Source organism: Hyperoodon ampullatus, assembly GCF_949752795.1.
Source record: "Hyperoodon ampullatus genome assembly, chromosome: 6".
In the NCBI taxonomy this organism is placed as follows: Eukaryota; Metazoa; Chordata; class Mammalia; order Artiodactyla; family Ziphiidae; genus Hyperoodon; species Hyperoodon ampullatus.
Genome location: NC_136919.1, coordinates 12,538,374 through 12,564,984, shown reverse-complemented (window position 1 = coordinate 12,564,984; position 26,611 = coordinate 12,538,374). Strand labels below are relative to the sequence as shown.

General features: G+C 41.3%; 1 pseudogene across 1 annotated transcript; it reads right to left on the bottom strand.

Annotated features, from left to right (window-relative positions):
- Window positions 1-15,936: 15,936 nt before the first annotated feature.
- LOC307054602 (olfactory receptor 1L3-like) lies at window positions 15,937-16,862 on the bottom strand (annotated as a pseudogene). Its single transcript has one exon. The product of its transcript is annotated as an olfactory receptor 1L3-like (transcript).
- Between the last annotated feature and the right edge of the window lie 9,749 nt (window positions 16,863-26,611).

The window sequence follows — 26,611 nt, the reverse complement described above, 5'->3', positions numbered from 1 at the left end:
TATCCTCACGTAGAAACAATTTTACTTCTTCCTTTTCAATATATTTGCCTTTTACTTCTTTTCCTTGCCATGTTGCATTACTAGAACTTCTAAAACAATATTTAATAGAGTTGGCAAATGATGGCATCCTTCCCTTGTTCCCATCTTAGAGTGATGGCATTTAGTCTTTTACCATTAAGTGTGATATTAGCAGTAAGTATTTTGTGGAATGACTGTCATCAGTCTGAGGAATTTCCCTTCTATTCTGTGCTCACTGAGAATTCGTTTTTATTGTTTTTTTTTGTCAAATGCTTTTTCTGCATCTATTGAGATGATCATGTTTTTGTTTGTTTGTTTACTCTGTTGATATGGTGAATTACATTGGTTGATTTTTTTAATGCTAAATCACCTTTGCATTCCTAGGGTAAACCACCCTTGGTCATGAGGTCATATCCTTTTTATATAGTATTGGATTCCATTTGATAATATTTTAAATGGATTTCGTGTCTATATTCATAATAGATATTGGTCTGCAGATTTCTTTTCTTATAATATTTTTGGTTTTTAAAATCAGGGTAATAATACTGGTCTCATGAAAATGGATTGGGAAGTGGTCACATCTTTATTTTTTTTCTGAAAAATTTTATGTAAAGTAGGCATTATTTATTCTTTAAGTGTTTCGTAGAGTTTACCAAAGAACCCATCTCAGCTTGGAAGTTTTGCTTTGGAGAAGTTTTACATGATGTACATTTAAAAGAGATACAAAGTTATTTAGATTTTACACTTTTTTCTTGAGTTTGTTTTCGTAATTTGTGTCTTTCAAGGGATTTATCCATATGTAGGTTGAATTCATCAGCATAAAGTTGTTCATAATATTCCTTTATTATACTTTTAATATCTGTGGGATATGTAGTGATGTCCCTCTCTGTCATTCTGGATGTTGACGTATTGGCTTTTTGCTTGAGTTTTAGCCGCCTTGCCTTGTGTAATGTGGAGGGTGTTCTTAAGAGAAGAGCTAATTAAATATGAATCTCACCCAGAGGGGGGTGGGGAGGTGGGGGGGTGAATTGGGAGATTGGGATTGACATATATACACTAACATGTATAAAACAGATAACTAATAAGAACCTGCTGCATAAAAAAAATAAATAAAATTCAAAAAAAAAATGAAACTCATCCACTGTGTCCTTGTTTGCAAGATTAATTTCTCTCCATTTTCTACCTGCTTTTGTTTACATTCCAAAGCCTTCAAACAAAGATTTTTTTCCCCAGTTTCCTTCTGAGTAATTTATAACTATTAATAATATAATATATAATTGTATTTTAATAATAATGTCATTATTATTGATATGGGAGGGTCAGTCTGAGACAAGCTGCTTTGCCACTGCTGGGATAAGAATGCTAACATTTTGCTATATATGTTCTAGTGGTCCTGCCTGTTCTTTGTTCCTTTTTCTCTCTCTCCTTGTCTTCATTTCAATTAATTATTTTTTATTATTTAATTTTGCCCATCTGTTAGCTTATGAGTTCTATATTTTAAACCATTCCCTTAGTGCTTACCTTAGACATTACAATGTACATCTTTTACTTATTAAAATCCCATATATAAATTTTTTTTTTTACCATATCCTGGTAAATTCAAGAACCCTAGAATATTTGAACTCCATTTCCTTTCCTCTTGCCTTTTAAGCTCTAGCTGTAAGGTATTTTATTTTTTTATTTTTTTAAATTAATTAATTTATTTATTTTGCTTTATAACAAATTTAATCAGTTATACATATACATATGTTCCCATATCCCCTCCCTTTTGCGTCTCCCTCCCACCCTCCCTATCCCACCCCTCCAGGCGGTCACAAAGCACCGAGCTGATCTCCCTGTGCTATGCGGCTGCTTCCCACTAGCTATCTACCTTACGTTTGGTAGTGTATATATGCCCATGCCGCTCTTTCACTTTGTCACAGCTTACCCTTCCCCCTCCCCATATCCTCAAGTCCATTCTCTAGTAGGTCTGTGTCTTTATTCCTGTCTTACCCCTATGTTCTTCATGACATTTTTTTTCTTAAATTCCATATATATGTGTCAGCATACAGTATTTGTCTTTCTCTTTCTGACTTACTTCACTCTGTATGACAGACTCTAGGTCCATCCACCTCATTACAAATAGCTCAATTTCATTTCTTTTTATGGCTGAGTAATATTCCATTGTATATATGTGCCACATCTTCTTTACCCATTCATCCAATGATGGACACTTAGGTTGTTTCCATCTCTGGGCTATTGTAAATAGGGCTGCTATGAACATTTTGGTACATGTCTCTTTTTGAATTATGGTTTTCTCAGGGTATATGCCCAGTAGTGGGATTGCTGGGTCATATGGTAGTTCTATTTGTAGTTTTTTAAGGAACCTCCATACCGTTCTCCATAGTGGCTGTACCAATTCACATTCCCACCAGCAGTGCAAGAGTGTTCCCTTTTTTCCACACCCTCTCCAGCATTTATTGTTTCTAGATTTTTTGATGATGGCCATTCTGACTGGTGTGAGATGATATCTCATTGTAGTTTTGATTTGCATTTCTCTAATGAGTAAAGATGTTGAGCATCCTTTCATGTGTTTGTTGGCAGTCTGTATATCTTCTGTGGAGAAATGTCTATTTAGGTCTTCTGCCCATTTTTGGATTGGGCTGTTTGTTTTTTTGTTATTGAGCTGCATGAGCTGCTTATAAATTTTGGAGATTAATCCTTTGTCAGTTGCTTCATTTGCAAATATTTTCTCCCATTCTGAGGGTTGTCTTTTGGTCTTGTTTATGGTTTCCTTTGCTGTGCAAAAGCTTTTAAGTTTCATTAGGTCCCATGTGTTTATTTTTGTCTTTATTTCCATTTCTCTAGGAGGTGGGTCCAAAAGGATCTTGCTGTGATTTATGTCATAGAGTGTTCTGCCTATGTTTTCCTCTAAGAGTTTGATAGTGTCTGGCCTTACATTTAGGTCTTTAATCCATTTTGAGCTTATTTTTGTGTATGGTGTTAGGGAGTGATCTAATGTCATACTTTTACATGTCCCTATCCAGTTTTCCCAGCACCACTTATTGAAGAGACTGTCCTTTCTCCACTGTACATTCCTGCCTCCTTTATCAAAGATAAGGTGACCATATGTCCGTGGGTTTATCTCTGGGCTTTCTATCCTGTTCCATTGATCTATCTTTCTGTTTTTGTGCCAGTACCATACTGTCTTGATTACTGTAGCTTTGTAGTATAGTCTGAAGTCAGGGAGCCTGATTCCTCCAGCTCCATTTTTCGTTCTCAAGATTGCTTTGGCTATTCGGGGTCTTTTGTGTTTCCATACAAATTGTGAAATTTTTTGCTCTAGTTCTGTGAAAAATGCCAGTGGTAGTTTGATAGGGATTGCATTGAATCTGTAGATTGCTTTGGGTAGTAGAGTCATTTTCACAATGTTGATTCTTCCAATCCAAGAACATGGTACATCTCTCCATCTATTTGTATCATCTTTAATTTCTTTCATCAGTGTCTTATAATTTTCTGCATACAGGTCTTTTGTCTCCTTAGGTAGGTTTATTCCTAGATATTTTATTCTTTTTGTTGCAATGGTGAATGGGAGTGTTTCCTTGATTTCACTTTCAGATTTTTCATCATTAGTATATAGGAATGCCAGAGATTTCTGTGCATTAATTTTGTATCCTGCAACTTTACCAAATTCATTGATTAGCTCTAGTAGTTTTCTGGTAGCATCTTTAGGATTCTCTATGTATAGTATCATGTCATCTGCAAACACTGACAGCTTTACTTCTTCTTTTCCGATTTGGATTCCTTTTATTTCCTTTTCTTCTCTGATTGCTGTGGCTAAAACTTCCAAAACTATGTTGAATAAGAGTGGTGAGAGTGGGCAACCTTGTCTTGTTTCTGATCTTAGTGGAAATGGTTTAGTTTTTCACCATTGAAGACGATGCTGGCTGTGGGTTTGTCATATATGGCCTTTATTATGTTGAGGAAAGTTCCCTCTATGCCTACTTTCTGGAGGGTTTTTATCATAAATGGGTGTTGAATTTTGTCAAAAGCTTTCTCTGCATCTATTGAGATGATCATATGGTTTTTCTCCTTCAATTTGTTAATATGGTGTATCACGTTGATTGATTTGCATATATTGAAGAATCCTTGCATTCCTGGAATAAACCCCACTTGATCATGGTGTATGATCCTTTTAATGTGCTGTTGGATTCTGTTTGCTAGTATTTTGGTGAGGATTTTTGCATCTATGTTCATCAGTGATATTGGCCTGTAGTTTTCTTTCTTTGTGACATCCTTGTCTGGTTTTGGTATCAAGGTGATGGTGGCCTCGTAGAATGAGTTTGGGAGTGTTCCTCCCTCTGCTATATTTTGGAAGAGTTTGAGAAGGATAGGTGTTAGCTCTTCTCTAAATGCTTGATAGAATTCGCCTGTGAAGCCATCTGGTCCTGGGCTTTGGTTTGTTGGAAGATTTTTTATCACAGTTTTAATTTCAGTGCTTGTGATTGGTCTGTTCATATTTTCTATTTCTTCCTGATTCAGTTTTGGCAGGTTGTGTATTTCTAAGAATTTGTCCATTTCTTCCAGGTTGTCCATTTTATTGGCATAGAGTTGCTTATAGTAATCTCTCATGATCTTTTGTATTTCTGCAGTGTCAGTTGTTACTTCTCCTTTTTCACTTCTAATTCTATTGATTTGAGTCTTCTCCCTTTTTTTCTTGATGAGTCTGGCTAATGGTTTATCAATTTTGTTTATCTTCTCAAAGAACCAGCTTTTAGTTTTATTGATCTTTGCTATCGTTTCCTTCATTTCTTTTTCATTTATTTCTGATCTGATTTTTATGATTTCTTTCCTTCTGCTAACTTTGGGATGTTTTTGTTCTTCTTTCTCTAATTGCTTTAGGTGCAAGGTTAGGTTGTTTATTCGAGATGTTTCCTGTTTCTTAAGGTGGGATTGTATTGCTATAAACTTCCCTCTTAGAACTGCTTTTGCTGCATCCCATAGGTTTTGGGTCGTTGGGTCTCCATTGTCATTTGTTTCTAGGTATTTTTTAATTTCCTCTTTGATTTCTTCAGTGATCACTTCGTTATTAAGTAGTGTATTGTTTAGCCTCCATGTGTTTGTATTTTTTACAGCTCTTTTCCTGTAATTGATATCTAGTCTCATAGCATTGTGGACGGAAAAGATACTTGATACAATTTCAATTTTCTTAAATTTACCAAGGCTTGATTTGTGACCCAAGATATGATCTATCCTGGAGAATGTTCCATGAGCACTTGAGAAAAATGTGTATTCTGTTGTTTTTGGATGGAATGTCCTATAAATATCAATTAAGTCCATCTTGTTTAATGTATCATTTAAAGCTTGTGTTTCCTTATTTATTTTCATTTTGGATGATCTGTCCATTGGTGAAAGTGGGGTGTTAAAGTCCCCTACTATGATTGTGTTACTGTCGATTTCTCCTTTTATGGCTGTTAGTATTTGCCTTATGTATTGAGGTGCTCCTATGTTGGGTGCATAAATATTTACAATTGTTATATCTTCTTCTTGGATCGACCCCTTGCTCATTATGTAGTGTCCTTCTTTGTCTCTTCTAGTAGTCTTTATTTTAAAGTCTATTTTGTCTGATATGAGAATTGCTACTCCAGCTTTCTTTTGGTTTCCATTTGCATGGAATATCTTTTTCCATCCCCTTACTTTCAGTCTGTATGTGTCTCTAGGTCTGAAGTGGGTCTCTTGTAGACAGCATATATATGGGTCTTGTTTTTGTATCCATTCAGCCACTCTGTGTCTTTTGGTGGGAGCATTTAGTCCATTTACATTTAAGGTAATTATCGATATGTATGTTCCTATTCCCATTTTCTTAATTGTTTTGGGTTCGTTATTGTAGGTCTTTTCCTTCTGTTGTGTTTCTTGCCTAGAGAAGTTCCTTTAACATTTGTTGTAAGGCTGGTTTGGTGGTGCTGAACTCTCTCAGCTTTTGCTTTTCTGTAAACGTTTTAATTTCTCCATCAAATCTGAATGAGATCCTTGCTGGGTAGAGTAGTCTTGGTTGCAGGTTTTTCTCCTTCATCACTTTAATTATGTCCTGCCACTCCCTTCTGGCTTGTAGAGTTTCTGCTGAGAGATCAGCTGTTATCCTGATGGGGATTCCCTTGTGTGTTACTTGTTGTTTTTGCCTTGCTGCTTTTAATATGATTTCTTTGTGTTTAACTTTTGACAGTTTGATTAATATGTGTCTTGGCGTATTTCTCCTTGGATTTATTCTGTATGGGACTCTCTGTGCCTCCTGGACTTGATTAACTATTTCCTTTCCCATATTAGGGAAGTTTTCAACTATAATCTCTTCAAATATTTTCTCAGTCCCTTTCTTTTTCTCTTCTTCTTCTGGAACCCCTATAATTCGAATGTTGGTGCGTTTAATGTTGTCACAGAGGTGTCTGAGACTGTCCTCTGTTCTTTTCATTCTTTTTTCTTTATTTTGCTCTGCAGCAGTTATTTCCACTATTTTATCTTCCACCTCACTTATATGTTCTTCTGCCTCAGTTATTCTGCTATTGATCTCATCTAGAGTATTTTTTATTTCATTTATTGTGTTTTTAATCGATGCTTGATTCATCTTTAGTTCTTCTAGGTCCTTGTTAACTGTTTCTTGCATTTTGTCTATTCTATTTCCAAGATTTTGGATCTGGGAAATAGAATCTTGGATCATCTTTACCATCATTATTCTGAATTCTTTTTCAGGTAGACTGCCTATTACCTCTTCATTTGTTAGGTCTGGTGGGTTTTTATCTTGCTCCTTCTCCTGCTGTGTGTTTTTCTGTCTTCTCATTTTGCTTATGTTACTGTGTTTGGGGTCTCCTTTTTGCAGGCTGCAGGTTCGTAGTTCCCGTTGTTTTTGGTGTCTGTCCCCAGTGGCTAAGGTTGGTTTAGTGGGTTGTGTAGGCTTCCTGGTGGAGGGGGCTAGTGCCTGTGTTCTGGTGGATGAGGCTGGATCTTGTCTTTCTGGTGGGCAGGTCCACGTCTGGTGGTGTGTTTTGGGGTGTCTGCGGACTTTTTATGATTTTAGGCCACCTCTCTGCTAATGGGTGGCGTTGTGTTCCTGTCTTGCTAGTTGTTTGGCATAGGGTGTCCAGCACTGTAGCTTGCTGGTCGTTGAGTGAAGCTGGGTGCTGGTGTTGAGATGGAGATCTCTGGAAGATTTTCGCCGTTTGATATTATGTGGAGCTGGGAGGTCTCTTGTGGACCAGTGTCCTGAGGTTGGCTCTCCCACCTCAGAGGCACAGCACTGACTCCTGGCTCCTCAATTTGGGATGATTTGTTGTCTATTCATGTATTCCACAGATGCAGGGTACATCAAGTTGATTATGGAGCTTTAATCCGCTGCTTCTGAGGCTGCTGGGAGAGGTTTCCCTTTCTCTTCTTTGTTCTCACAGCTCCTGGGTCTCAGCTTTGGATTTGGCCCCGCCTCTGCGTGTAGGTCGCCGGAGGGCGTCTGTTCTTCGCTCAGACAGGACAGGGTTAAAGGAGCAGCCTCTTCAGGGACTCTGGCTCACTCAGGCCGGGCGGGAGGGAGGGGCACGGAGTGCGGGGCGAGCCTGCAGCGGCAGAGGTCGGCGTGACGTTGCACCAGCCCGAGGCGCGCCGTGCGTTCCCAAGGAAGCCGCCCCTGGATCCCGGGACCCCGGCAGTGGCGGGCTGCACAGGCTCCCGGAAGGGCGGTGTGGACAGTGACCTGCACTCGCACACAGGCTTCTTGGCGGCGGCAGCAGCAGCCCCAGCGTCCCACGCCCGTCACTGGGCTCCGCGCTTTCAGTCGTGACTCGCGCCCGTCTGTGGAGTCCCTTTAAGCAGCGCTCTTAATCCCCTCTCCTCGCGCACCAGGAAACCAAGAGGGAAGAAAAAGTCTCTTGCCTCTTCGGCAGCTCCAGAGTTTTCCCGGACTCCCTTCCGGCTAGCTGTGGCACATTAGCCCCCTTCAGGCTGAGTTCTCGCCGCCAGCCCCAGTCCTCTCCCTGCGCTCTGACCGAAGCCCGAGCCTCAGCTTCCAGCGCCGCCCGCCCCGGCGGGCGAGCAGACAAGCCTCTCGGGCTGGTGAGTGCCGCTCGGCACCGATCCTCTGTGCGGGAATCTCTCCGCTTTGCCCTACCCAGGTATGTGGGGAGTTTCTTGCCTTTTGGGAGGTCTGGGGTCTTCTGCCAGCGTTCAGTAGGTGTTCTGTAGGAGTTGTTCCACGTGTAGCTGTATTTCTGGTGTATCCGTGGGGAGGAAGGTGATCTCCGCGTCTTACTCTTCCGCCATCTTTGTAAGGTATTTTAATTCAACATGTGTTTTAAACTTCATAAGACATCCTTACTATTGAGTTAAACAGGCAATATCCCTTTCAAGTTACGTATATTTTTACTCTTTACATGGTGTCTTATTTCTTCCTGCATTTTGTGCTTCCCTCTGGGATCATTTTCCTTCACCCTTCAGTGTTTCCTTTTAGTGTGGGACTTCTAGCAATATATGATTATGCTTTTCTTTTCACTGATTACTCACTCTGCTCTGAATATTCTGTAGCTAAACCTTGTAGCTACTGGTATCTATAAGGGAGAAGGTCTCTTGAATTTTTGTTTTAGCTATTCTTATATGTTCTATTTTTTGTCTCCTATTCCCCCCACAAACATCTCTTCTTTTTTTGTTTTCCTTTTCCCACTGGAGTGTCACTACTGGTCTCTTTTGTGGTCTGTCTTCTCAGCCCATCCACCAAGATCTTCTCTCTAGAAGTTATTCTTGCACAGCATCACAATTACCCAGATCAGTGCGATACTTGCAATGATAATCCAATATTAAAAGCATGGTGGAGAGAGTTATTAATCCCACTTGGACCCAAGGATAAGGAATAATGCTCAGAGAAAGCTATAGAGGAGAAATCAGGCCTTGAAGGACGGCAAATAGGCATTAACTAAATGGAAAAAGAGACAAAGATATTATAGTCCCATATGAAAACGTGGAGGTATAAAAAAGTGTTAAGCATCTGGGGAATGCAGCATTGTTCAGAATTTGATATAGGGCATGGATGGGAATACATAGCTCATGTACTGCAATCTCCCCCATTCCATATCCATAGCAGACATAGCTAATCTATCACAGAGTGTTATTTCTCATTGGGATTGAGCAGAGGCTTTGAACCTTTCACAAATTAGCATACTAGGCAACTACTCTTAATTAAATAGTGGTGACATAAGAGATGAAACCTATTTGTTATTCTGGGAATGGGAGAATTATAAGTCATGAAGAGTAATGATGCTGGGGAGTTAGTCAGGAACCAGGCTGGGAAGTTGCTTTTGATGATGGCATTGGTGATTATAATCTCTTGAGGAAGACTAGAGGATTTGAACGTGAAATATCAGAAAAGTTTCAGTGCTCTTGGGACTGCCTCTGTGGGGCCTGGTCTATTCTATGACGTTGTTAACAAGGCCCCAGAGAAACTCCATTTGAAAATCCCCTGGCTACCTTGCTTCTGTACTAATTAGCCACTCAGGGAAGTTCTTTGTGGTTTAATTATGAGACATCTGTAGTTAAAAGTTTGGCTTCTCCTAAATGAGTGGGTGATTGAGAATTAAGCATGGTGTCTCAGTGGAAACATAGTCTTTGCTCATCACCAACTCAAAGTACTGCAGGGACAGAGATCCTTTCTCAGGTTCATCTGTCCCATTTCCCAATTGGACAAGTCAGGCCTATCTGGGTCTGGTCTGGAATTATATCTGGAATTGAGGCACCAAGTTGGAGGGTGGGTCTTGCATGGCTGTAGTCATCCCTTCTAATTTCCTTTGTGTTGAAGGAGACCTGCAATTATAAGATGGGATTGGTGAAAGCCCTGAGGCAGAAGTGTGCCTGATGTGTTTGAGGAATAATAAAATGGCAAATGGACTGGACTGAATGAGCAGAAAGAGGCAGGGGATGAGACCAGAGTGGTCAGAGGGCCAGTTCATGTAGGACCTTGTAGACCATTGCAAAGCTTTTGACTTTAGTGGTGAGCTGGCTTTATCAATGTTTTGTTGTCAATGCATTTTGATCTTCCTTAAGAAACATTTCTCTAGATCAAGGTCTAAAATATGACTATCTTTATTTTCTACAGTGTTTTATTTTTAAGGTGAGGTTTTATTGTACATAAAGTATAATTTATGCACCATAAAATTTATCCATGTTGTTTTTTTTGTTTGTTTGTTTTTTGTTTTTTTTTTTGCTGTATGCGGGCCTCTCACCGCTGTGGCCTCTCCCATTGTGGAGCACAGGCTCCGGATGCGCAGGCCCAGCGGCCATGGCTCACGGGCCCAGCCACTCCGCGGCATGTGGCATCCTCCCGGACCAGGGCATGAACCCGTGTCCCCTGCATCGGCAGGTGGACTCCCAACCACTGCGCCACCAGGGAAGCCCCATGTTAAGTATTTTATTGATGAGTTTTGACAAATGTATGCTGTTATGTAACAATCACAATCAAGATATAGAACATTTTCATCACCTTGGACATTTCTTTCTTACCCCTTTGTAGTCATTTTTCTTCTCTCACTCCCAGCTCCAGACAAACCCTAATCTGATTTCCGGGTTTTCTTTTCCCAGAATGTCATATAAATAGGATCATACAGTATATAGCTTTGTTTGTTTGTTTGTTTAGCTTCTTTCACTTTATATACTGCTTTTGAGATTCATCCAAGTTGCTGCATGATCATAGTTCATTCCTGTCTACTGCTGAGTATTATTCCCTATATAGATATACCATAATTTGTTGATCCATTCATCAGTTCCTAGACTGTCTTCAATTTTTGGCTACTATAAATAAAGATGCTATAAAACATTGGCATACATTTCTTTGTGTAAACACATTTTTCATTTCTTTTGGTTAAATACCTAGGAGTGGGATTTCTGGATTGTATGGTAGGGGTATGTTAAACATTTTAAGAAACTGTCAAACCATTTTAAGCAACGATTCTGTTTTGTAATGAATGAGATTTCCAGATGCTCAGGACTTGGTATTGTCAGTCTTTAAAATTTTAGCCATAGTGGATGTGTAGTGATATCTCATTGTGGTTCTAATTTGCATTTCCCTAATGACTAATAAGGTTGAACATCTTTTCATATGCTTATCTGCCATCTATACGTCTTCTTTGGCTAACTGTCTAGATATTTTGTCCATTGTTTAATCAGGTTGTCTTAATTTTGAGAGCTCCTTATCTATTCTGGATACACGTTTTTATCAGATATGTGTTTTTACAAACATTTTCTCCCAGCCTGTGGCTGTCTTCACATTCTCTAAAGAGTATCCTTCAAATAGCAGATGTTTTAAAATTTAATGAAACTGATTTTATCAATTTTTTTCTATTATGTTTTGTGCTCTTTGTTCCTTATTGAAAAAAAGCTTTGCCTAATCCAAGGTTACAAAGCTCTTCTCTATGTTTTCTTCTGAAGTTTTATATACTTAGCTCTTAATTTTAAGCCATGTTGAACTAATTTTTGTATATGGTGTGAGTAAGGATTTTAGCTTTTTTTTTTTTTTTTTGGCATATGGGTATCCAATTGTTCCAGCACCAATTGTTGAAAAAAAAAAACCCCACATTTTCTCTATTGAATTGCTGTGAGATTTTTGCCAAAAGTCAGTTGCCCATATATGTGTGGATTTATTTCTTAACTCTTCTGTTTCATTGATCTATAAAACCAAAAACACACTGTGTTAGTTATTGTAGCTTAGTAAGTGTTGAAGTTAGGTAGTGTGAGTCCCCCCTCCTCCTTATTTTTTCTCAAATTTATTTTGGTTCTTCTAGGTTCTTTGGCATTTCCATATACATTTTAGAATAAGTTTTTCAATTTCTACAAAAAAAGACTGGTAGAATTAAAATAGCTTTGGGCCTTTAATATTTTTTATTTATTTACTTTTGACAAATAAAAATGGTATATATTTAAGGTGTAAAGCATGCTAGAATTTTGATTGAGATTGCATTGAGCCAATAGATCAGAAGTTGGCAAACTATGACTCATGTCCTAAATCTGGCCCATTTTAATTTTTGTACAGTCTTCCAGCTAAGAATGGTTTTTGCATTTTTAAAAGGTTGAAAAAAATCAAAAGGTTAATATTTTGTAATACATGAAAATTATATGAAATTCAAATTTCAGTGTCTATAAAATTTTATTGGGACACCGTCATGCTCATGTGCAAAATGACTGTAGAGAATAAATACGTAATATTTCTGTCCCAAAAAAGACAACCTGTTTTTTGTGGGAAATGGAGTTAATCTAATCTACAGTTGAACAGGGTCTGGACTTTTTTGTGGCTTTAGTTTACTATTTAGTTTACTATTGTAAATAGTTTGTAATAGTTTTTTATTACTATTTACTATTGTAATAGTTTACTATTTAGTTTATTTACTATTTAGTTTACTATTGGCTTAAAATGATATGAAGGCATGACTACTATTCCCCCAAGAATGGCTTGGGATATGACTAAATGTGGGGTTTATTTTAGCTCTTTTGCTCTTTCCTAAGCCTTCAAGCAGACCCAGCGCACCTATGCCTGTTGAAGTGGGCAGTGTGTGGTGGGTTCTTCCTTAGCTTTTCAGTCTCTTTTCATCCTAGACAGAAACATGGATATGGACAGATTCTAGAGATACTTATGTTTCTTAGTCTATTTGGGTTGCTATAGCAAAAATACCATAGACTGGATTGCTTAAACAACAAATATTATTTCTCATAGTTCTGGAGGCTGGAAAGTCCAAGATGAAAGTGCTGGCAGGATTGATGTCTGGTGAAGGCTGTCTTCCTGGTTCATAGGTGGTTGTCTTCTTGTTGTGTTCTCATATGGTAAAAGGAGGAAGGAAGATCTCTGGGCTCTCTCTTTTTTTTTTTTTTTTTTTTTGCGGTACGCGGGCCTCTCACCGCTGTGGCCTCTCCCATTGCAGAGCACAGGCTCTGGACGTGCAGGCTCAACGGCCATGGCTCACGGGCCCAGCCGCTCCGCGGCATGTGGGATCTTCCCGGACCAGGGCACGAACCCGTGTCCCCTGCATTGGCAGGCAGACTCTCAACCACTGCGCCACCAGGGAAGCCCTGGGCTCTCTTTTATAAGGGCACTAATCTCATTTATGAGGGCTTCACTCTCATAACCTAATTATCTCCCAAAGGTCTCACCTCCAAATACCATCACATTGGGGGTTAGGATTCCAACATATGAATTTGGGGGGAACATAAGCATTCAGTCCATTGCATTATTTGAGGCATGAACTTGGTACATGAATTTATAGAGGCCCAGATCTCAGATAATATCTTGATGGCTCACTTCTAGCTCTATAAAGCAAAGCCATCTTGGTTTCTATATAATTCAAGATACTTGCTATAAGGACTTGAATGGTGCTTCACATTGTACAGTGGGTGTGGATTTAAAGAAATGATCCCATTCACAATCACAATAAGGTGAGATCCTGGATATTTCATATAAATGGCTATCCTACAATTTTTTGTCCATCTGCCTGCTATGGACAGTTGGGCTGTTTCCAGTTTTTTACTATTAAAAACCAAATGTTCTTACACATGAATGTTTACAGCATCTTTATTCATAATATTGCCCCAAACTGGAAACAACCAATAGGTGAATGGATAATCAAACTGTGGTACATCTATACAATGAAATATTATTGAGCAATAAAAAGAAATGAGCTATCAAGTCACAAAAAGAGATAGAAGAACATTAAGTGCATATTGCTAGGTAAAAGAAGTCAGTCTTAAAAGGCTACATATTCTATGATTACAACTATATGACATTCTGGAAAAGGTAAAACTTGTAGAGACAGTTAAAAATATCAGTGGTTGGGGCTTCCCTGATGGCGCAGTGGTTGAGAATCTGCCTGCTAATGCAGGAGACACGGGTTCGAGCCCTGGTCTGGGAAGATCCCACATGCCGCGGAACAACTGGGCCCGTGAGCCACAGCTACTGAGCCTGCGCGTCTGGAGCCTGTGCTCCGCAACAAGAGAGGCCGCGATAGTGAGAGGCCCGCGCACCGTGATGAAGAGTGGCCCCCGCTTGCCGCAACTAGAGAAAGCCCTCGCACAGAAATGAAGACCCAACACAGCAAAAATAAATAAATTAATTAATTAATAAACTCCTACCCCCAACATCTTCTTAAAAAAAAAAAAAAAATCAGTGGTTGCCAGAGGGGTTTTGTTTTCATTTTTTGGCTTTTTTTTTTTTTTTTTTTTTTGGTGGGAGGAGATGAATAGGTGAAATACAGGGCATTTTTAGAGCAGTGAAACTACCTTGTTATACCTACAGCTCAAACTGTCATCTCACTAGGAATGTACATATTAAATTTTAGTATGAAAAATAAGGGCAATCGCTCTCCAAAGTGACTAAATCAAGTTATACTCCTTTGTATACTCCTTTGTGCACTGTCAAGAGTCTTTCATTGTTCCCTACACTCACCCTCAGAATTGCCAGAAATATTGTTTTTCTTGTCCATCGGTTGTGTGTGAAATAATATCTCACCATGGTTCTGAGTTGTATTTTCCTAATTACTCCTGAGGATAAACATAAACCATCTTTTTGTAAACAATCTTTCTAAATGAATTATAAGTTTTTCTTCCTTCTGAAAGAGTATATATTGCATGTAAGTTGACTTTTATGATGAGTCATGTTTTTATAAATGCTCACCTTTCTTCAGGGCATAATAGAGTGTGTGGTCTTTGGGCAGTTTGCACTTAAAACGAGTGGCCCAGTAGAGGTTGGGCAGAGAAGTAAAAAGTGGTTAAGGGGGCTTCCCTGGTGGCGCAGTGGTTGAGAGTCCGCCTGCCGATGCAGGGGACACGGGTTCGTGCCCCGGTCTGGGAAGATCCCACATGCCGCGGAGCGGCTGGGCCTGTGAGCCATGGCTGCTGAGCCTGCGCGTCCGGAGCCTGTGCTCCGCAACGGGAGAGGCCACAACAGTGAGAGGCCCACATACCTCAAAAAAAAAAAAAAAAAAAAAGTGGTTAAGGGCTTCCCTGGTGGCACAGTGGTTGAGAGTCTGTCTGCCGATGCAGGGGACATGGGTTCGTGCCCCAGTCTGGGAAGATCCCACATGCCGCGGAGCGGCTGGGCCAGTGGGCCGTGGCCGCTGGGCCTGCGCATCCGGAGCCTGTGCTCCGCGGCGGGAAAGGCCACAGCACTGAGAGGTCCGCGTACCACAAAAGAAAAAAAAAAAAAAAAGAGCTGACCCTTGTAGTTTTGCTGCTAGGCTCTGATGTGGCCAGAAGCTTTTGCAGACCTCCCAGTCTGGCCAGAAGGAAGGAAACACTGCTGCACCCTATTCCATTTTGTGTCAGACATGGGCACAGAATCTTCCCCAGGTGGTCAGAGTACAGTAAAGAAAAGGCTCTACCTGTTAATAATATCTTATTGAAGAACTATACCATAGAAACTAACCTCCAAGTATAGCACAGGCCCTAACTTTTCCTACCCATCCGGCCAGCTGCTAGCCTGTCTCCACGTGGACCAAGACGTTTCATGTTCTTAGATATGGAGGCCTTTTCGTGCCTATGGTCAGAGCCCAGTTGCCTCTCAAGAGCTCTGGAAGGATAAAGTTTTCCCCTTACCTATCTCTAGGTTTCATAAATCCCCATGTAATTTGCCATCTGTGCCCATGATTGATTGAACAAGGAGATACCTGGTCAAGAGAAATTAAAGAAAAACATTAGTTTTCAGCTGATTGGTGGGTATCTATATAAGATATATATTAATATATATCATATACTTATATATTTATACTATAAATAAATAAGACTGGGTGTAATATTCTAGTCTTGCCATTTACACCATTTCTTATGGACTCTTGGCTTAGGTATACTAACCTCCAGTAGCTTGATGTACACACCAGGAATCATCAGAAATGAGGTCCCGCAGGGGTGTCCTGAGCATGCCCATGGGGGTGCCACCTAGGACATCCTCCTGCTCATCAGCTTCCTCAGGCCCCTCTTCATGTCTTTGTTCTTCAGACTGTAGAAAAAAGGGTTCAGCATGGAGAACAGTACTGTGTAGATGACTATTGCCACTTGGCCCTTGTTGGTGTAGGAAGACGGGGGTCAGAAATAAACATAAATAATGCTTCCATAAAAGAGAGTCACCATGGCGAGGTGGGGGCCACAGGTAGAGACATCTTTATGTTTCCCAGCAGCTGAGGGGATCTTAAGAACAGCAATGAAGATTCATAGGTAAGAGATGATAACACATATAAAGGGGGTCACCAAGGTTATCAGTCCTTCTATGTTCATTACAATTTCATTGACAAATGTAGAGCAGGACAATTTCAGCAGAGGGTTGATGTCGCAGAGGATGTGGTGGATAATACTGGAGTCACAAAAGAGAAGACGATTTATCAGGACAACCACTAAGAGGAATGGAGGTGAGAGATGGATCAGGAGAAGGCCACCAGTAGGACACAAGGGCGGTAGCTCATGGTAGTGACCTAGTGGAAGAGGTCACAGATGGCCACACAGAGGTCAATGCCCATGGCTGCCAAGAGGTAACTTTCTGTGTTGGCCAAAGCCAAGAAGAAATACATCTGGGTCATACACTTAGCGTAAGATATGGACTTCTTTGACCGAAAGTTCACCAGCATCTTGGGAATGATGGTTGTTGTGTAGCAAACACCAATAAAGGATAAAATGTTAAGGAAACAATACATGGGTGTCTGGAGCTGAGTGTCAGAGTGGATGGCCAGGATGATAAGAAAATTTCCCACCATGGTGACCATGTACATGATGAAGAACAGGGCAAAGAGTGGCTTCTGGTTCTCGGGCCGGGGGGAGAGTCCCAGGAGGATGAACTCAGAGGCACTGCTGGCTTGGTTAGCTCTCTCCATGGTCCTGCATGTACAAATGAATGTAGAAATATCCTAGATTTTTCAATTCAACAAGTTTCAATGTATTCCTAGCTCTCCTAGGATTCCTATAAAGGGTCCATGCTTTTGTCTTCCTTTCCACCGTCCACAAAAATAACTTGAACAATAAAGTTTAACCTGTGTTAAATGCAAGGGCATTAGAGAGTGGATTTCCTTTCAGAAAGAATCCCAGGTGTACTTCAGCGATGCATATTTCTCTAGTTCCCCACAAATACTTATTAGATATGTCAGGTTGAAGCTCATCTCTCTACCATCCTTGCAAACAAAACAAAACAAATAAATAAAAAACCAAACAACTCAGTGAATCATAAATAAGATGAATGCTGACATAGGCACACTGTTTAGGGTCACCCTTTCAGAGCCAATATTTTAATTCAAACCTGGTCCAAAAGCTATATTATATATGAACCTATGTATTAAAACGTTCTTAGATGTTGAGGATTTAATGCTCTCACAATTATTCAGCATCATTGTATTAAACACTCACTGGGAACCCAACACTGAGATCATAAAGATGAGAAATTCTCAGTTCCTATTCTTAAGGTGGTTAGAGTCTGGTAGGAAAGACAAACTTTTAAACAAATAAGTGTAATAAAATGCTACAGGTGTAGTGACAGAGGCACTGGAAAGCCACAAGCATCATGTGGTGTCTTTGCTAAGAGCAGCATTTTGAAATCAGCTCCTTCACTTTCTGGCTGTGTGGTCTTGGGCTGATTACCTAACATCTCTGATTCTTGGTGTCCTTGTCTGTAATCTGGGATAGTAAATACCTCCCTTCTCCGCCTCCCCTTCTCCTGCTCCACCACCCGCTTCACTTCTTCCTTTACTTCCTGCTCAAATCCCCTCCTCTGTCAGGTGTGCTTGGATGCTCTTGAAAACAATTATTCTGTATTTCTTTGCAAAAATCTCATAGCCTTCATATTTTTTCATTGTTTGACCACCCTTCACCTGAATTTAGGAGATTTTGTAGGAGAAATATTTATTTGTGCTTGGTATGATTTGAAAATGAGTATGCAATTAAGAGAAATAATAGTTATGCCTAAGACCTATTAAGCCTTACTATGTATTAGGCAGTGAGCTAAATACTTTATGTATATTACACAAAAAAACTCTCTGATCTGGTTCTCAACAACATTGCCTTTTAACAGATAAGAAAATTGAGGTTAATTATGGAATTTCACTTTCTTAATCATGCAACTTCCATAACAGGATCTCTGTTGATAGTTCATGGCTGTTGTATCTTATTTTTAGATTGTTCCTTTTACCTTTTTGTGAAATTATTCTTTACTCCTAGTATGTTGCCATATATAATATCTTGAGTGAAATGACTATTGCAACATTAGCTTTCTTTTGTTTATAATTTGATTAAATGCTGTTATTGGATAGGCCTTCACTAACTAACTTAATAAAACAGTATTCCCAGTTAAAAAAAAATAAGGAAATTGAAGTTAGATGTGTTAAGTGCTTTCCTCAAGATCACGCAGCCCAGAAGGGCCAGAGCCTGGATCCCAATCAGGATGGTTTGAAACACAAAATGCTTTCATAAAGCTTCAAAAGTTTATGCCAGAAAGAAATGTGCAGGGGTGTTGTTTTTCACTGTGGAATTTTCTACCGTAACATCTTTATTCCAGTGATGACAGGCTTGCAAAATCAGTGTTACATGTAGTCTCTTACCATAATTGCTAGACATAGGACCTCTCTCAAGCCTTGTGTGGACTGTAAGATGTGTATCTGTGGAGCTGTGTATCTGTGGCAGGGCAGAGGGAAATATTCAGGATATAGAGACAGAAGATGTGGGTTCAAATCTTGGCTCCACTATCTATTCACAAAGTGTCTTTGGCAAAATCCCTTCACAGCTCTGAGTTTCACTTTCCACATCCATAAGACAAAATACAACCTGCTCTCAAGAGAAAAGCAAGGAACATGGGTGTGAAAGCAGTTTGTAAACCACAAACACGATATGTAACAAAGCACCACAAACTGGTGGCTTAAAACAATAAAAATGCATTTTCTCACAGTTCTGGAGGTTAGAAATTCAAAATCGAGTTGTTGGCAGGGTTGGTTCCTTCTGGAGAGTCTGAGGGAGATTTTGCTCCAGGTCTCTTGCCTAGCTTCTGGTGGTTGCGGGCAATCCTTTGTGCTCCTTGGCTTGAAGATGCATCATGTCAATCTCTGCCTCTGTCTTCATATGGCCATCTTTCCTCCGTGACTTCACACAGCCTTCTCCTCTCTGTGTCTGTGTCCAGATTTCTCTCTTTTTAGAAAGGTACCAGTCTTTGGGTGCCTGACTCCAGTATAACCTCATCTTAACTTGATTACCTCTACAAAGTCCCTACTGTCAAATTAGGTCATATTCTGAAGTTTTGGGTGAATATAAATTTTGGGTAGAGGCTACTCAATCCAGCACAAAGCCTCCCTTCATTTAGTATGTATTGAGTTCCTATTCCCCTCCAGTCTCATCTCATGCCTCTTTTCCCCAAGGGCTTCATCCTATTCCTCAAATGTGTTAAGATCCTTCCTACATTGGCCTTTTATGGTCCTTGCCCAGCACGCTTTTCCTCTCTATCTTCCTTTCGATATCAGCTCAGCCAATAATTTTTCTGGGTCAAATCACCCTGTTTTATGCTCCCATGGCATTCCTTTCCCTTCCTTTATGGCACTTATCACAGTCTGTAATTATTCATTTATTAATGTGATTGATGTATGTCTTCTTCTTGACCTAATACACAGGAAGCTGTTTCCTTTCCCTCACCATTCTATCCCCAGAGCTTAGTGCAGTGTCTGGCACATCGTGAGTGGTCAAGAAATGTTTGTGGGGGCTTCCCTGGTGGCGCAGTGGTTAAGAATCCACCTGCCAATGCAGGGAACACGGGTTCGAGCCCTGGTCCGGGAAGATCCCACATGCCGTGGAGCAGCTAAGCCCATGCGCCACAACTACTGAGCCTGAGCTCTAGAGCCCTCGGGCCACAACTACTGTGTCCGTGTGCCACACCTACTGAGGCCCGCGCGCCTAGAGCCCGTGCTCCGCAACAAGAGAAACCACCGTAATGAGAAGCCCGCGCACCACAACAAAGAGTAGCCCTCACTCTCCGCAGCTAGAGAAACCCCGGGTGCAGCAATGAAGACCCAATGCAGCCAAAAAAAAAAAAACAAAGAAATGTTTGTGGAGGAAATGAAGTCATTCCTGGCATGGATGAGCCTGGGGGTACCTCAAGATAAAAGTCAGAATTGGGTGTTAAGGTGATGGAGGTGACAATGACATGTATCCCCAAGTTGCCTGTCTGTGTAGAACTTGTGCCTGTCATTCTTGATGGGGTGGTTGACTAGACTTGGCTCTGGCCACGTGTTTACCTGAGCTACTAACCTGGACCAGACACTGCCCTTGATTCCTCATTTCCTCTCGTTTCCCACACCCAACCTGTGATCACATCCGGGGGATGTTGCCTGTCAGCGTCTCTGGGTCTGTTGCCATCACTGCCCAGACGGAGACGTTTATCATCTCCTGCCTCCAAAAGAGCCTCCTTGCAGCCATTCTTGTCCCCTTTCAATTTCTTCTCAACACTGTAAGCAGATCAATTATTCTAAAATGCAAATCTGGATAAGACGCTATATTAGTTTGCTGGGGCTACTGTAACAAAGAACCACGCCTTGAGTGGCATAAACAATGGAAATTAATTTTCTCACAGCTCTGGAGGCTAGAAGTCAGCAATCAAAGTGTCAGCAGGGTTAGTTCATTCTGAGGGCTGTGAGGGAAGGGTCTGCTCCGTGCCTCTCTACTTGGCTTGTAGATGGTGGTCTTCTCCCTGTGTCCCTTCCCATCCTCTTCCATTTTGCACGTGTGTTTCTGTGTCCAAATTTCCCCTTTTAATGAGGATGCCAGTCATGTTGGATTAGGACCCACCCTGACGACCTCATTTTAACTTGATTACCTCTGTAAAGACCCTATCTCTGAATAAGGTCACATTCTGAGGCCTGGGGACTAGGGCTCCAATATATCTTTTTTTGGGGGGACACAATTCAACCCATAACAGTCACTTCCTGCTGCATAAGCCTCCCCATTACCCACAAACTAAAGGGCAATTCCTTCCTAAGCTTACTGAGCATCCTATGGCTTGGCTCATGCTGGGCTGTGCATCTCATCTCTTGCCCTCCTCCCTGTTCTTTTTCCTGCCAGCATTTTTTCCTTCTTCTTGCCTTGGGGACTTACTGTTCCATCTGTTTGAAATGCTCATTCCCCCTGTTTGTTAGCTCTGATGGTTGGCGGTCACTCAGAATAGACACGTCATCCTTTCAGAAGCCTGGCCTGTCCTTTCTCCACCAGTTCTGGATCAGGCACCCCTTTGGCACACATAACACAGAACTGAATCTCAGTACTTGCAAGGCTGTCTTCCCCACTTGAGCCGTGCAAGGATGTGGACTGCGTCTGGATCTTTGCTACACCACCCAACCTGGCGTGGTGCCTGGAACAGAAAAGTCCCCTGATAAATATTTGAAAAAGGGAAGAATGCCTGGATGGTCATTTAGGATTTTGAACAGATGTAAGGAAGAATTGCAGTGGACATCAAGTCGCTGTCTTAAGAGGAGCATTCCATTTCATTCACAACTTGCGTGTGTGTTCCACAAGAAGGATTTCTGTTTATATTATTCCCTGTTATGTCTCCAGAGTACATATCAGTGTTTACCTTTATGAGAGCCTTAATAATTATTTAAGTGAATGAGTGAATGAATGAACAGATGAATTCATTCAACAATTACCAATCACAATTGTCTGTTGTAAGCCATAGCTGATCCCTAGTGATACAAAGACATTGACAATAAACCTTAACGTTTATTAAGCTTTCATTATGTGCTCACTTACCATCCTTCAAACTCACACGAAGAGTATTATTATTACTTCCACTATGAAGAAACTGAATCTCAGAGATCTTTGATAAATTGCTCAGGTATGCTCTCTTAGTAGGGGGAGAGCCCAGAGTCTTTTTTCCGGAGTGATAGAGTCAATCCCCCTATTTCTGAACAAAGCACAGACCGTACCTCACAGAGGAGTGGGGAGACATGTACATTTTTTTTAACATCTTTATTGGAGTATAATTTTTTACAATGTTGTGTTAGTTTCTGCTGTATAACAAACTGAATCAGCTATACATATACATACATCCCCATATCCCCTCCCCCTTGCATCTCCCTCCCACCCTCCCTATCCCACCCCTCTAGGTGGTCACAGAGCACTGAGCTGATCTTCCTGTGTTATGTGGCTGCTTCCCACTAGCTATCTATTTTACATTTGGTAGTGTGTATATATGTCAGTGCTAGGGGGAAGGGTAAGCTGGGACGAAGTGAGAGAGACCTGTACATTTTAAGGGGCTTTGTGCTTTAATGGAAGCCTGTGTAGGTGTTGGGGAGCTTGCAGAAGCTTGCTGAGGCCCTTACACTGCCTGTACCATACATTGCTGTACAGAGAAGCTGAACCCATGATGTAGAGGTCACGGGAAATAGGGTAACTTCTACTTCCCATCTGGAGACTTAACCAGAGCCCAAGGTACCACTGACATTAGGGTCACCTTCTCCTGTGACTCCAGCTACAACTCAGTCCCTTTGGACCCTAAACATACTCCTTTCTGAGGGACTGGGAGGAAGTTGGGCACTTAGCCCCAGTCGACTGCTCCTCTAGTCAGGGACTTGGGGCTCTTTCCCTCTGGGGTCTCTTTCTTTCTTTTTTTTTTTTTTTTTTGCGGTACGTGGGCCTCTCACTGTTGTGGCCTCTCCCGTTGCGGAGCACAGGCTCCGGACGCACAGGCTCAGCAGCCATGGCTCACAGGCCCAGCCGCTCCGCGGCATGTGGGATCTTCCCGGACTGGGGCACGAACCCGTGTCCCCTGCATCGGCAGGCGGACTCTCAACCACTGCGCCACCAGGGAAGCCCTGGGGTCTCTTTCTGATGAGCAAAAGGAGATCTTCTTGCCCGCTGTTTTGAAGCTGGTGAACAGACATGAGAGTTTGTAAAGGTCCTCAGGCCACTGAGGTTTGCTCTTTTTCTTTGGATCCTGGGTCTTCTGGACAGAAAGTGAGGATTCAGGTAACAGAACGAAGCAGAAGGTATCAGAACTCATAGCACTGGTGTAACTCGGAAGGAGCCCAGACATCTCCATAGTCGTGCATGTATGTCTGTGTGTAAATGTGTGTATGTGTGACCATCAGAGATGTTATGTGTATTTTTGCAGGTGTATTGTGTTGTATGGCTTTATGCGTGTATGTGTAACTGACAAACACACTGAATGACAAACATACTAATATATATATCGGTCAGAGAAGCTGGAAATTTCCTCTCAGTGTGTGCTTATGTTACTTGTATTTGTTGCTTGTGTACTGTATGTAAGACCTTGTGCGTTGCTTGTGATTGGAATATGTATGATTTCTTGTAACTACAATGCCTGTGGCAGAGGATGCTTGAGAGTTCTCTGTGTGTAGCTGTGTTGTACACGTGTATTTTGTTTGTGAGTTTTGCATAGATTTGTGTGAAACTGACTCACACCCTGACTGTATTCACCTACTTTGAGTATAAGCTAGAGAAATCTATAAATCCCCATTTGGCAAGTGTGTGTCTGTGATAGTGTGTGAGTGCTTTTGTAAAACAAATCCACACTTTGACTTCCTTCACACAGAAGATACAAATATTTGTGTGTGTGTGTAACATTATCGCATTTTGACTCTCTTGCCTGAGACCAGAATCCACACAGGCCATTCCAAAGGAAGCCCACTTTGAAGCACTACTGGCATCCATTTTTCATTGATTTGAATACTCCAGCAGGACCCCTGGAAGCTCAATATTTTTGACACGCTTCTTCAATTTTGGTAATATAGTTCAGAAATGAAATGCTCACTTCTGGTGTCACATACATCGACACTCAAATCTTTGTCTTTTTCCCACTTAATAGCTTTGTGGCCTTGGGTTTGGCCTTGGTGATGCTTAGCATCCTCTACTGTTAATGGGATCATGATCATTGCTGAAAGATCTTGTCTGTTAGGTGTTTCACAAGTACTAGGCACATCCTGAGCACTTAGTAAATTGTAGCCTCATGGAGGCCAAGACACCTGACTCGCCATTTCCCAACTGCTCAGGAGACAAAATTTGGTATGAAGACAGGAAAATTAGGCCCATCCATAGGCTCTCTAGAAACCCCTCCTCTCCCACCCCCCAGGTCACAACTTCTTTTCTTCATTACTGAGCAATTTCACCACCTCTTTCATACATGGTGCTGATGGAATCAAAGCGCCATTTCTTTTTTTTTTTTTTTTTTTTTTTTTTGCGGTACGCGGGCCTCTCACTGTTGTGGCCTCTCCCATTGTGGAGCACAGGCTCCGGACGTGCAGGCTCAACGGCCATGGCTCACGGGCCCAGCCGCTCCGCGGCATGTGGGATCTTCCCGGACCGGGGCACGAACCCGTGTCCCCTGCATCGGCAGGCAGATTCCCAACCACTGCGCCACCAGGGAAGCCCCAAAGTGCCATTTCTATATTGTTCCCTTCCCTTCGAATTGCAGCTCCTTGGTGTCATTACGTACTCTGGTTCTCCTGTAGGAGATCTTTGAGACCCAGGTTAAGTCTGACCTAGCAACTTTCAGGGAGAAGCCAGTCCTGGCAGAAGAGTCAAGTACCTGGTCCCTCCTTGTGTCCCATGAGCTGAGTCAATTAATGACCCTGAGCAACGCTCTGGTCTGGAACAAGCATCTACTGAGAGGGTCTTACACAATGTTAATGTCAAGTTCCTCTCCCAAGCATATTTTAACTTTAACTTTTCACATTTCGTATTTAACTTTAGCCTCTCTACCCCCCATAAAAAGAAATGGGTGGATTCTCTTTCTAGCGAAAAGATTATCAGAAAATCAACCTTTGAGACCAGGTTCCACTATACAGTATCTGTGTGGGATTGTTTAAGTGATTTCACTACTCCTGTTAGTAAAATGAAGGGAAAAAAATTACTGTCATCTCTACTTCTCACACACAAAAACTGATGGATTGAATGAAATTGAAGTCATATGAAAACCATTCGCAAACTAAAGGGTCGCAGGAATAAGAAGGTCGACAGTTATCTGAGCAGGAAGACTCCTTCAAATCCTGAAATAATATTTCTTAATGTCCTGCCTATTTTATCTAGTTAAAGAGAGGGAGAAACAATGGAGTCACAGGAGCAGAGATTCCAATACATTTTTTAAAAAACACGGGAAAGAATTGTGACTATAGAAGTTACTAACTGTATGATCATGCTAGTTCCTACTCCTTCTGAGCATGTTGACAATGAAGTTTTAATAACACCTACCTCCTAGGACTGTTGAAAAATGTAATGAGGCTATAATCCAAAAATATATTAGTCTGACATAGTGTTCAATAATGTCAGTTATTATCAGTGTGAAGATCAATATTGGGATAGTGATGGTCAATCAGGTAACTGAATTCAAATAGACACCTCCAATCCTTCAGTATCTCCCAGCTCTCAGACCCCAGATCTCAGATCTCAGTTGTCTTTGTACCTGTGAATATCCAGATCTGAGGCATGAAACACCAGATAAGGATGGAGATAGATGGAGATCATGCACAGAATTAAGGTTTATTTCTTGGCAAGAAGATAAACATGCATTAAGACAAGTTCCACCAGGGAATTTACCCCAGTGATAGGATCTGAGCTTAGAAACTCACCTTAAGAATGTGAGCGCTCAGATAGACACACATTTTAGATCAGTCTCTTGGTCTTTTGTGCTGAGCAACTCATAATACTGTTTTATTAAATTCCTGAATTTGATACTGGTTTTTTTTTGGATACTTATCATAAAAATAACTGATAAAATTTTGTGTGTATTTTATGCAGGACACTGTTCTTAGATATTAATGTGCATCGAATTAGAATCCTCTTATTAACTCTATGAATGTGTGGTATTGGTCTCTTCACATTACAGAGGCACAACAAGAGGCCAAGAGAGATTTAGCATCCCAAGTCATACAGCTAGAAAGCTGCGGGGCCTGAATTGTAACATGAGGAATCTGGCTTCAGGTCCACACCTTTAGTTGGTTCCTGGTCCAGTGTTCCCTAGAGGGTCAGTATCCAGAGGGAAGAGGTCCTGTATGTCCTATTTACTCTTTATTTTTAATATTAATTAATTAATTAATTGATTGATTGATTGATTGATTGATTTTTGGCTGTGTTGGGTCTTCCTTGCAGTGCACGGGCTTCTCATTGCGGTGGCTTCTCTTGTTGCAGAGCACAGGCTCTAGGCGCGTGGGCTTCAGTAGTTGTGGCTCGCGGGCTCAGTACTTGTGGCACACAGGCTCAGTTGCTCCACAGCATGTGGGATCTTCCTGGACCAGGGCTCGAACCCGTGTCCCCTGCATTGGCAGGCGGATTTTTAATCACTGCGCTACCAGGGAAGTCCCTGTCCTATTTATTCTTGTGTCTCCAATCAGTAGCTTAGTGCCAGAAACATGGCTAATTAAAAAGAAAACAGGAGAATGAATTTGCTCTAGTTCCCATTGAAAGGAATCATGTTGAACATTGAGGGTGTCACTTGCTTTGGCAGCTCTAGGTGATGACGGAAATTGGGCAGTTATTCTTTTTCTCCACGAGGTATTAAGAGACCCTAGTGTGGTGGCCATAATCACAGTTTCAAAGCCTCTGACATTTCCCCCTCCCCTTCATCCTCAGCAGACAGGAGAGGAGC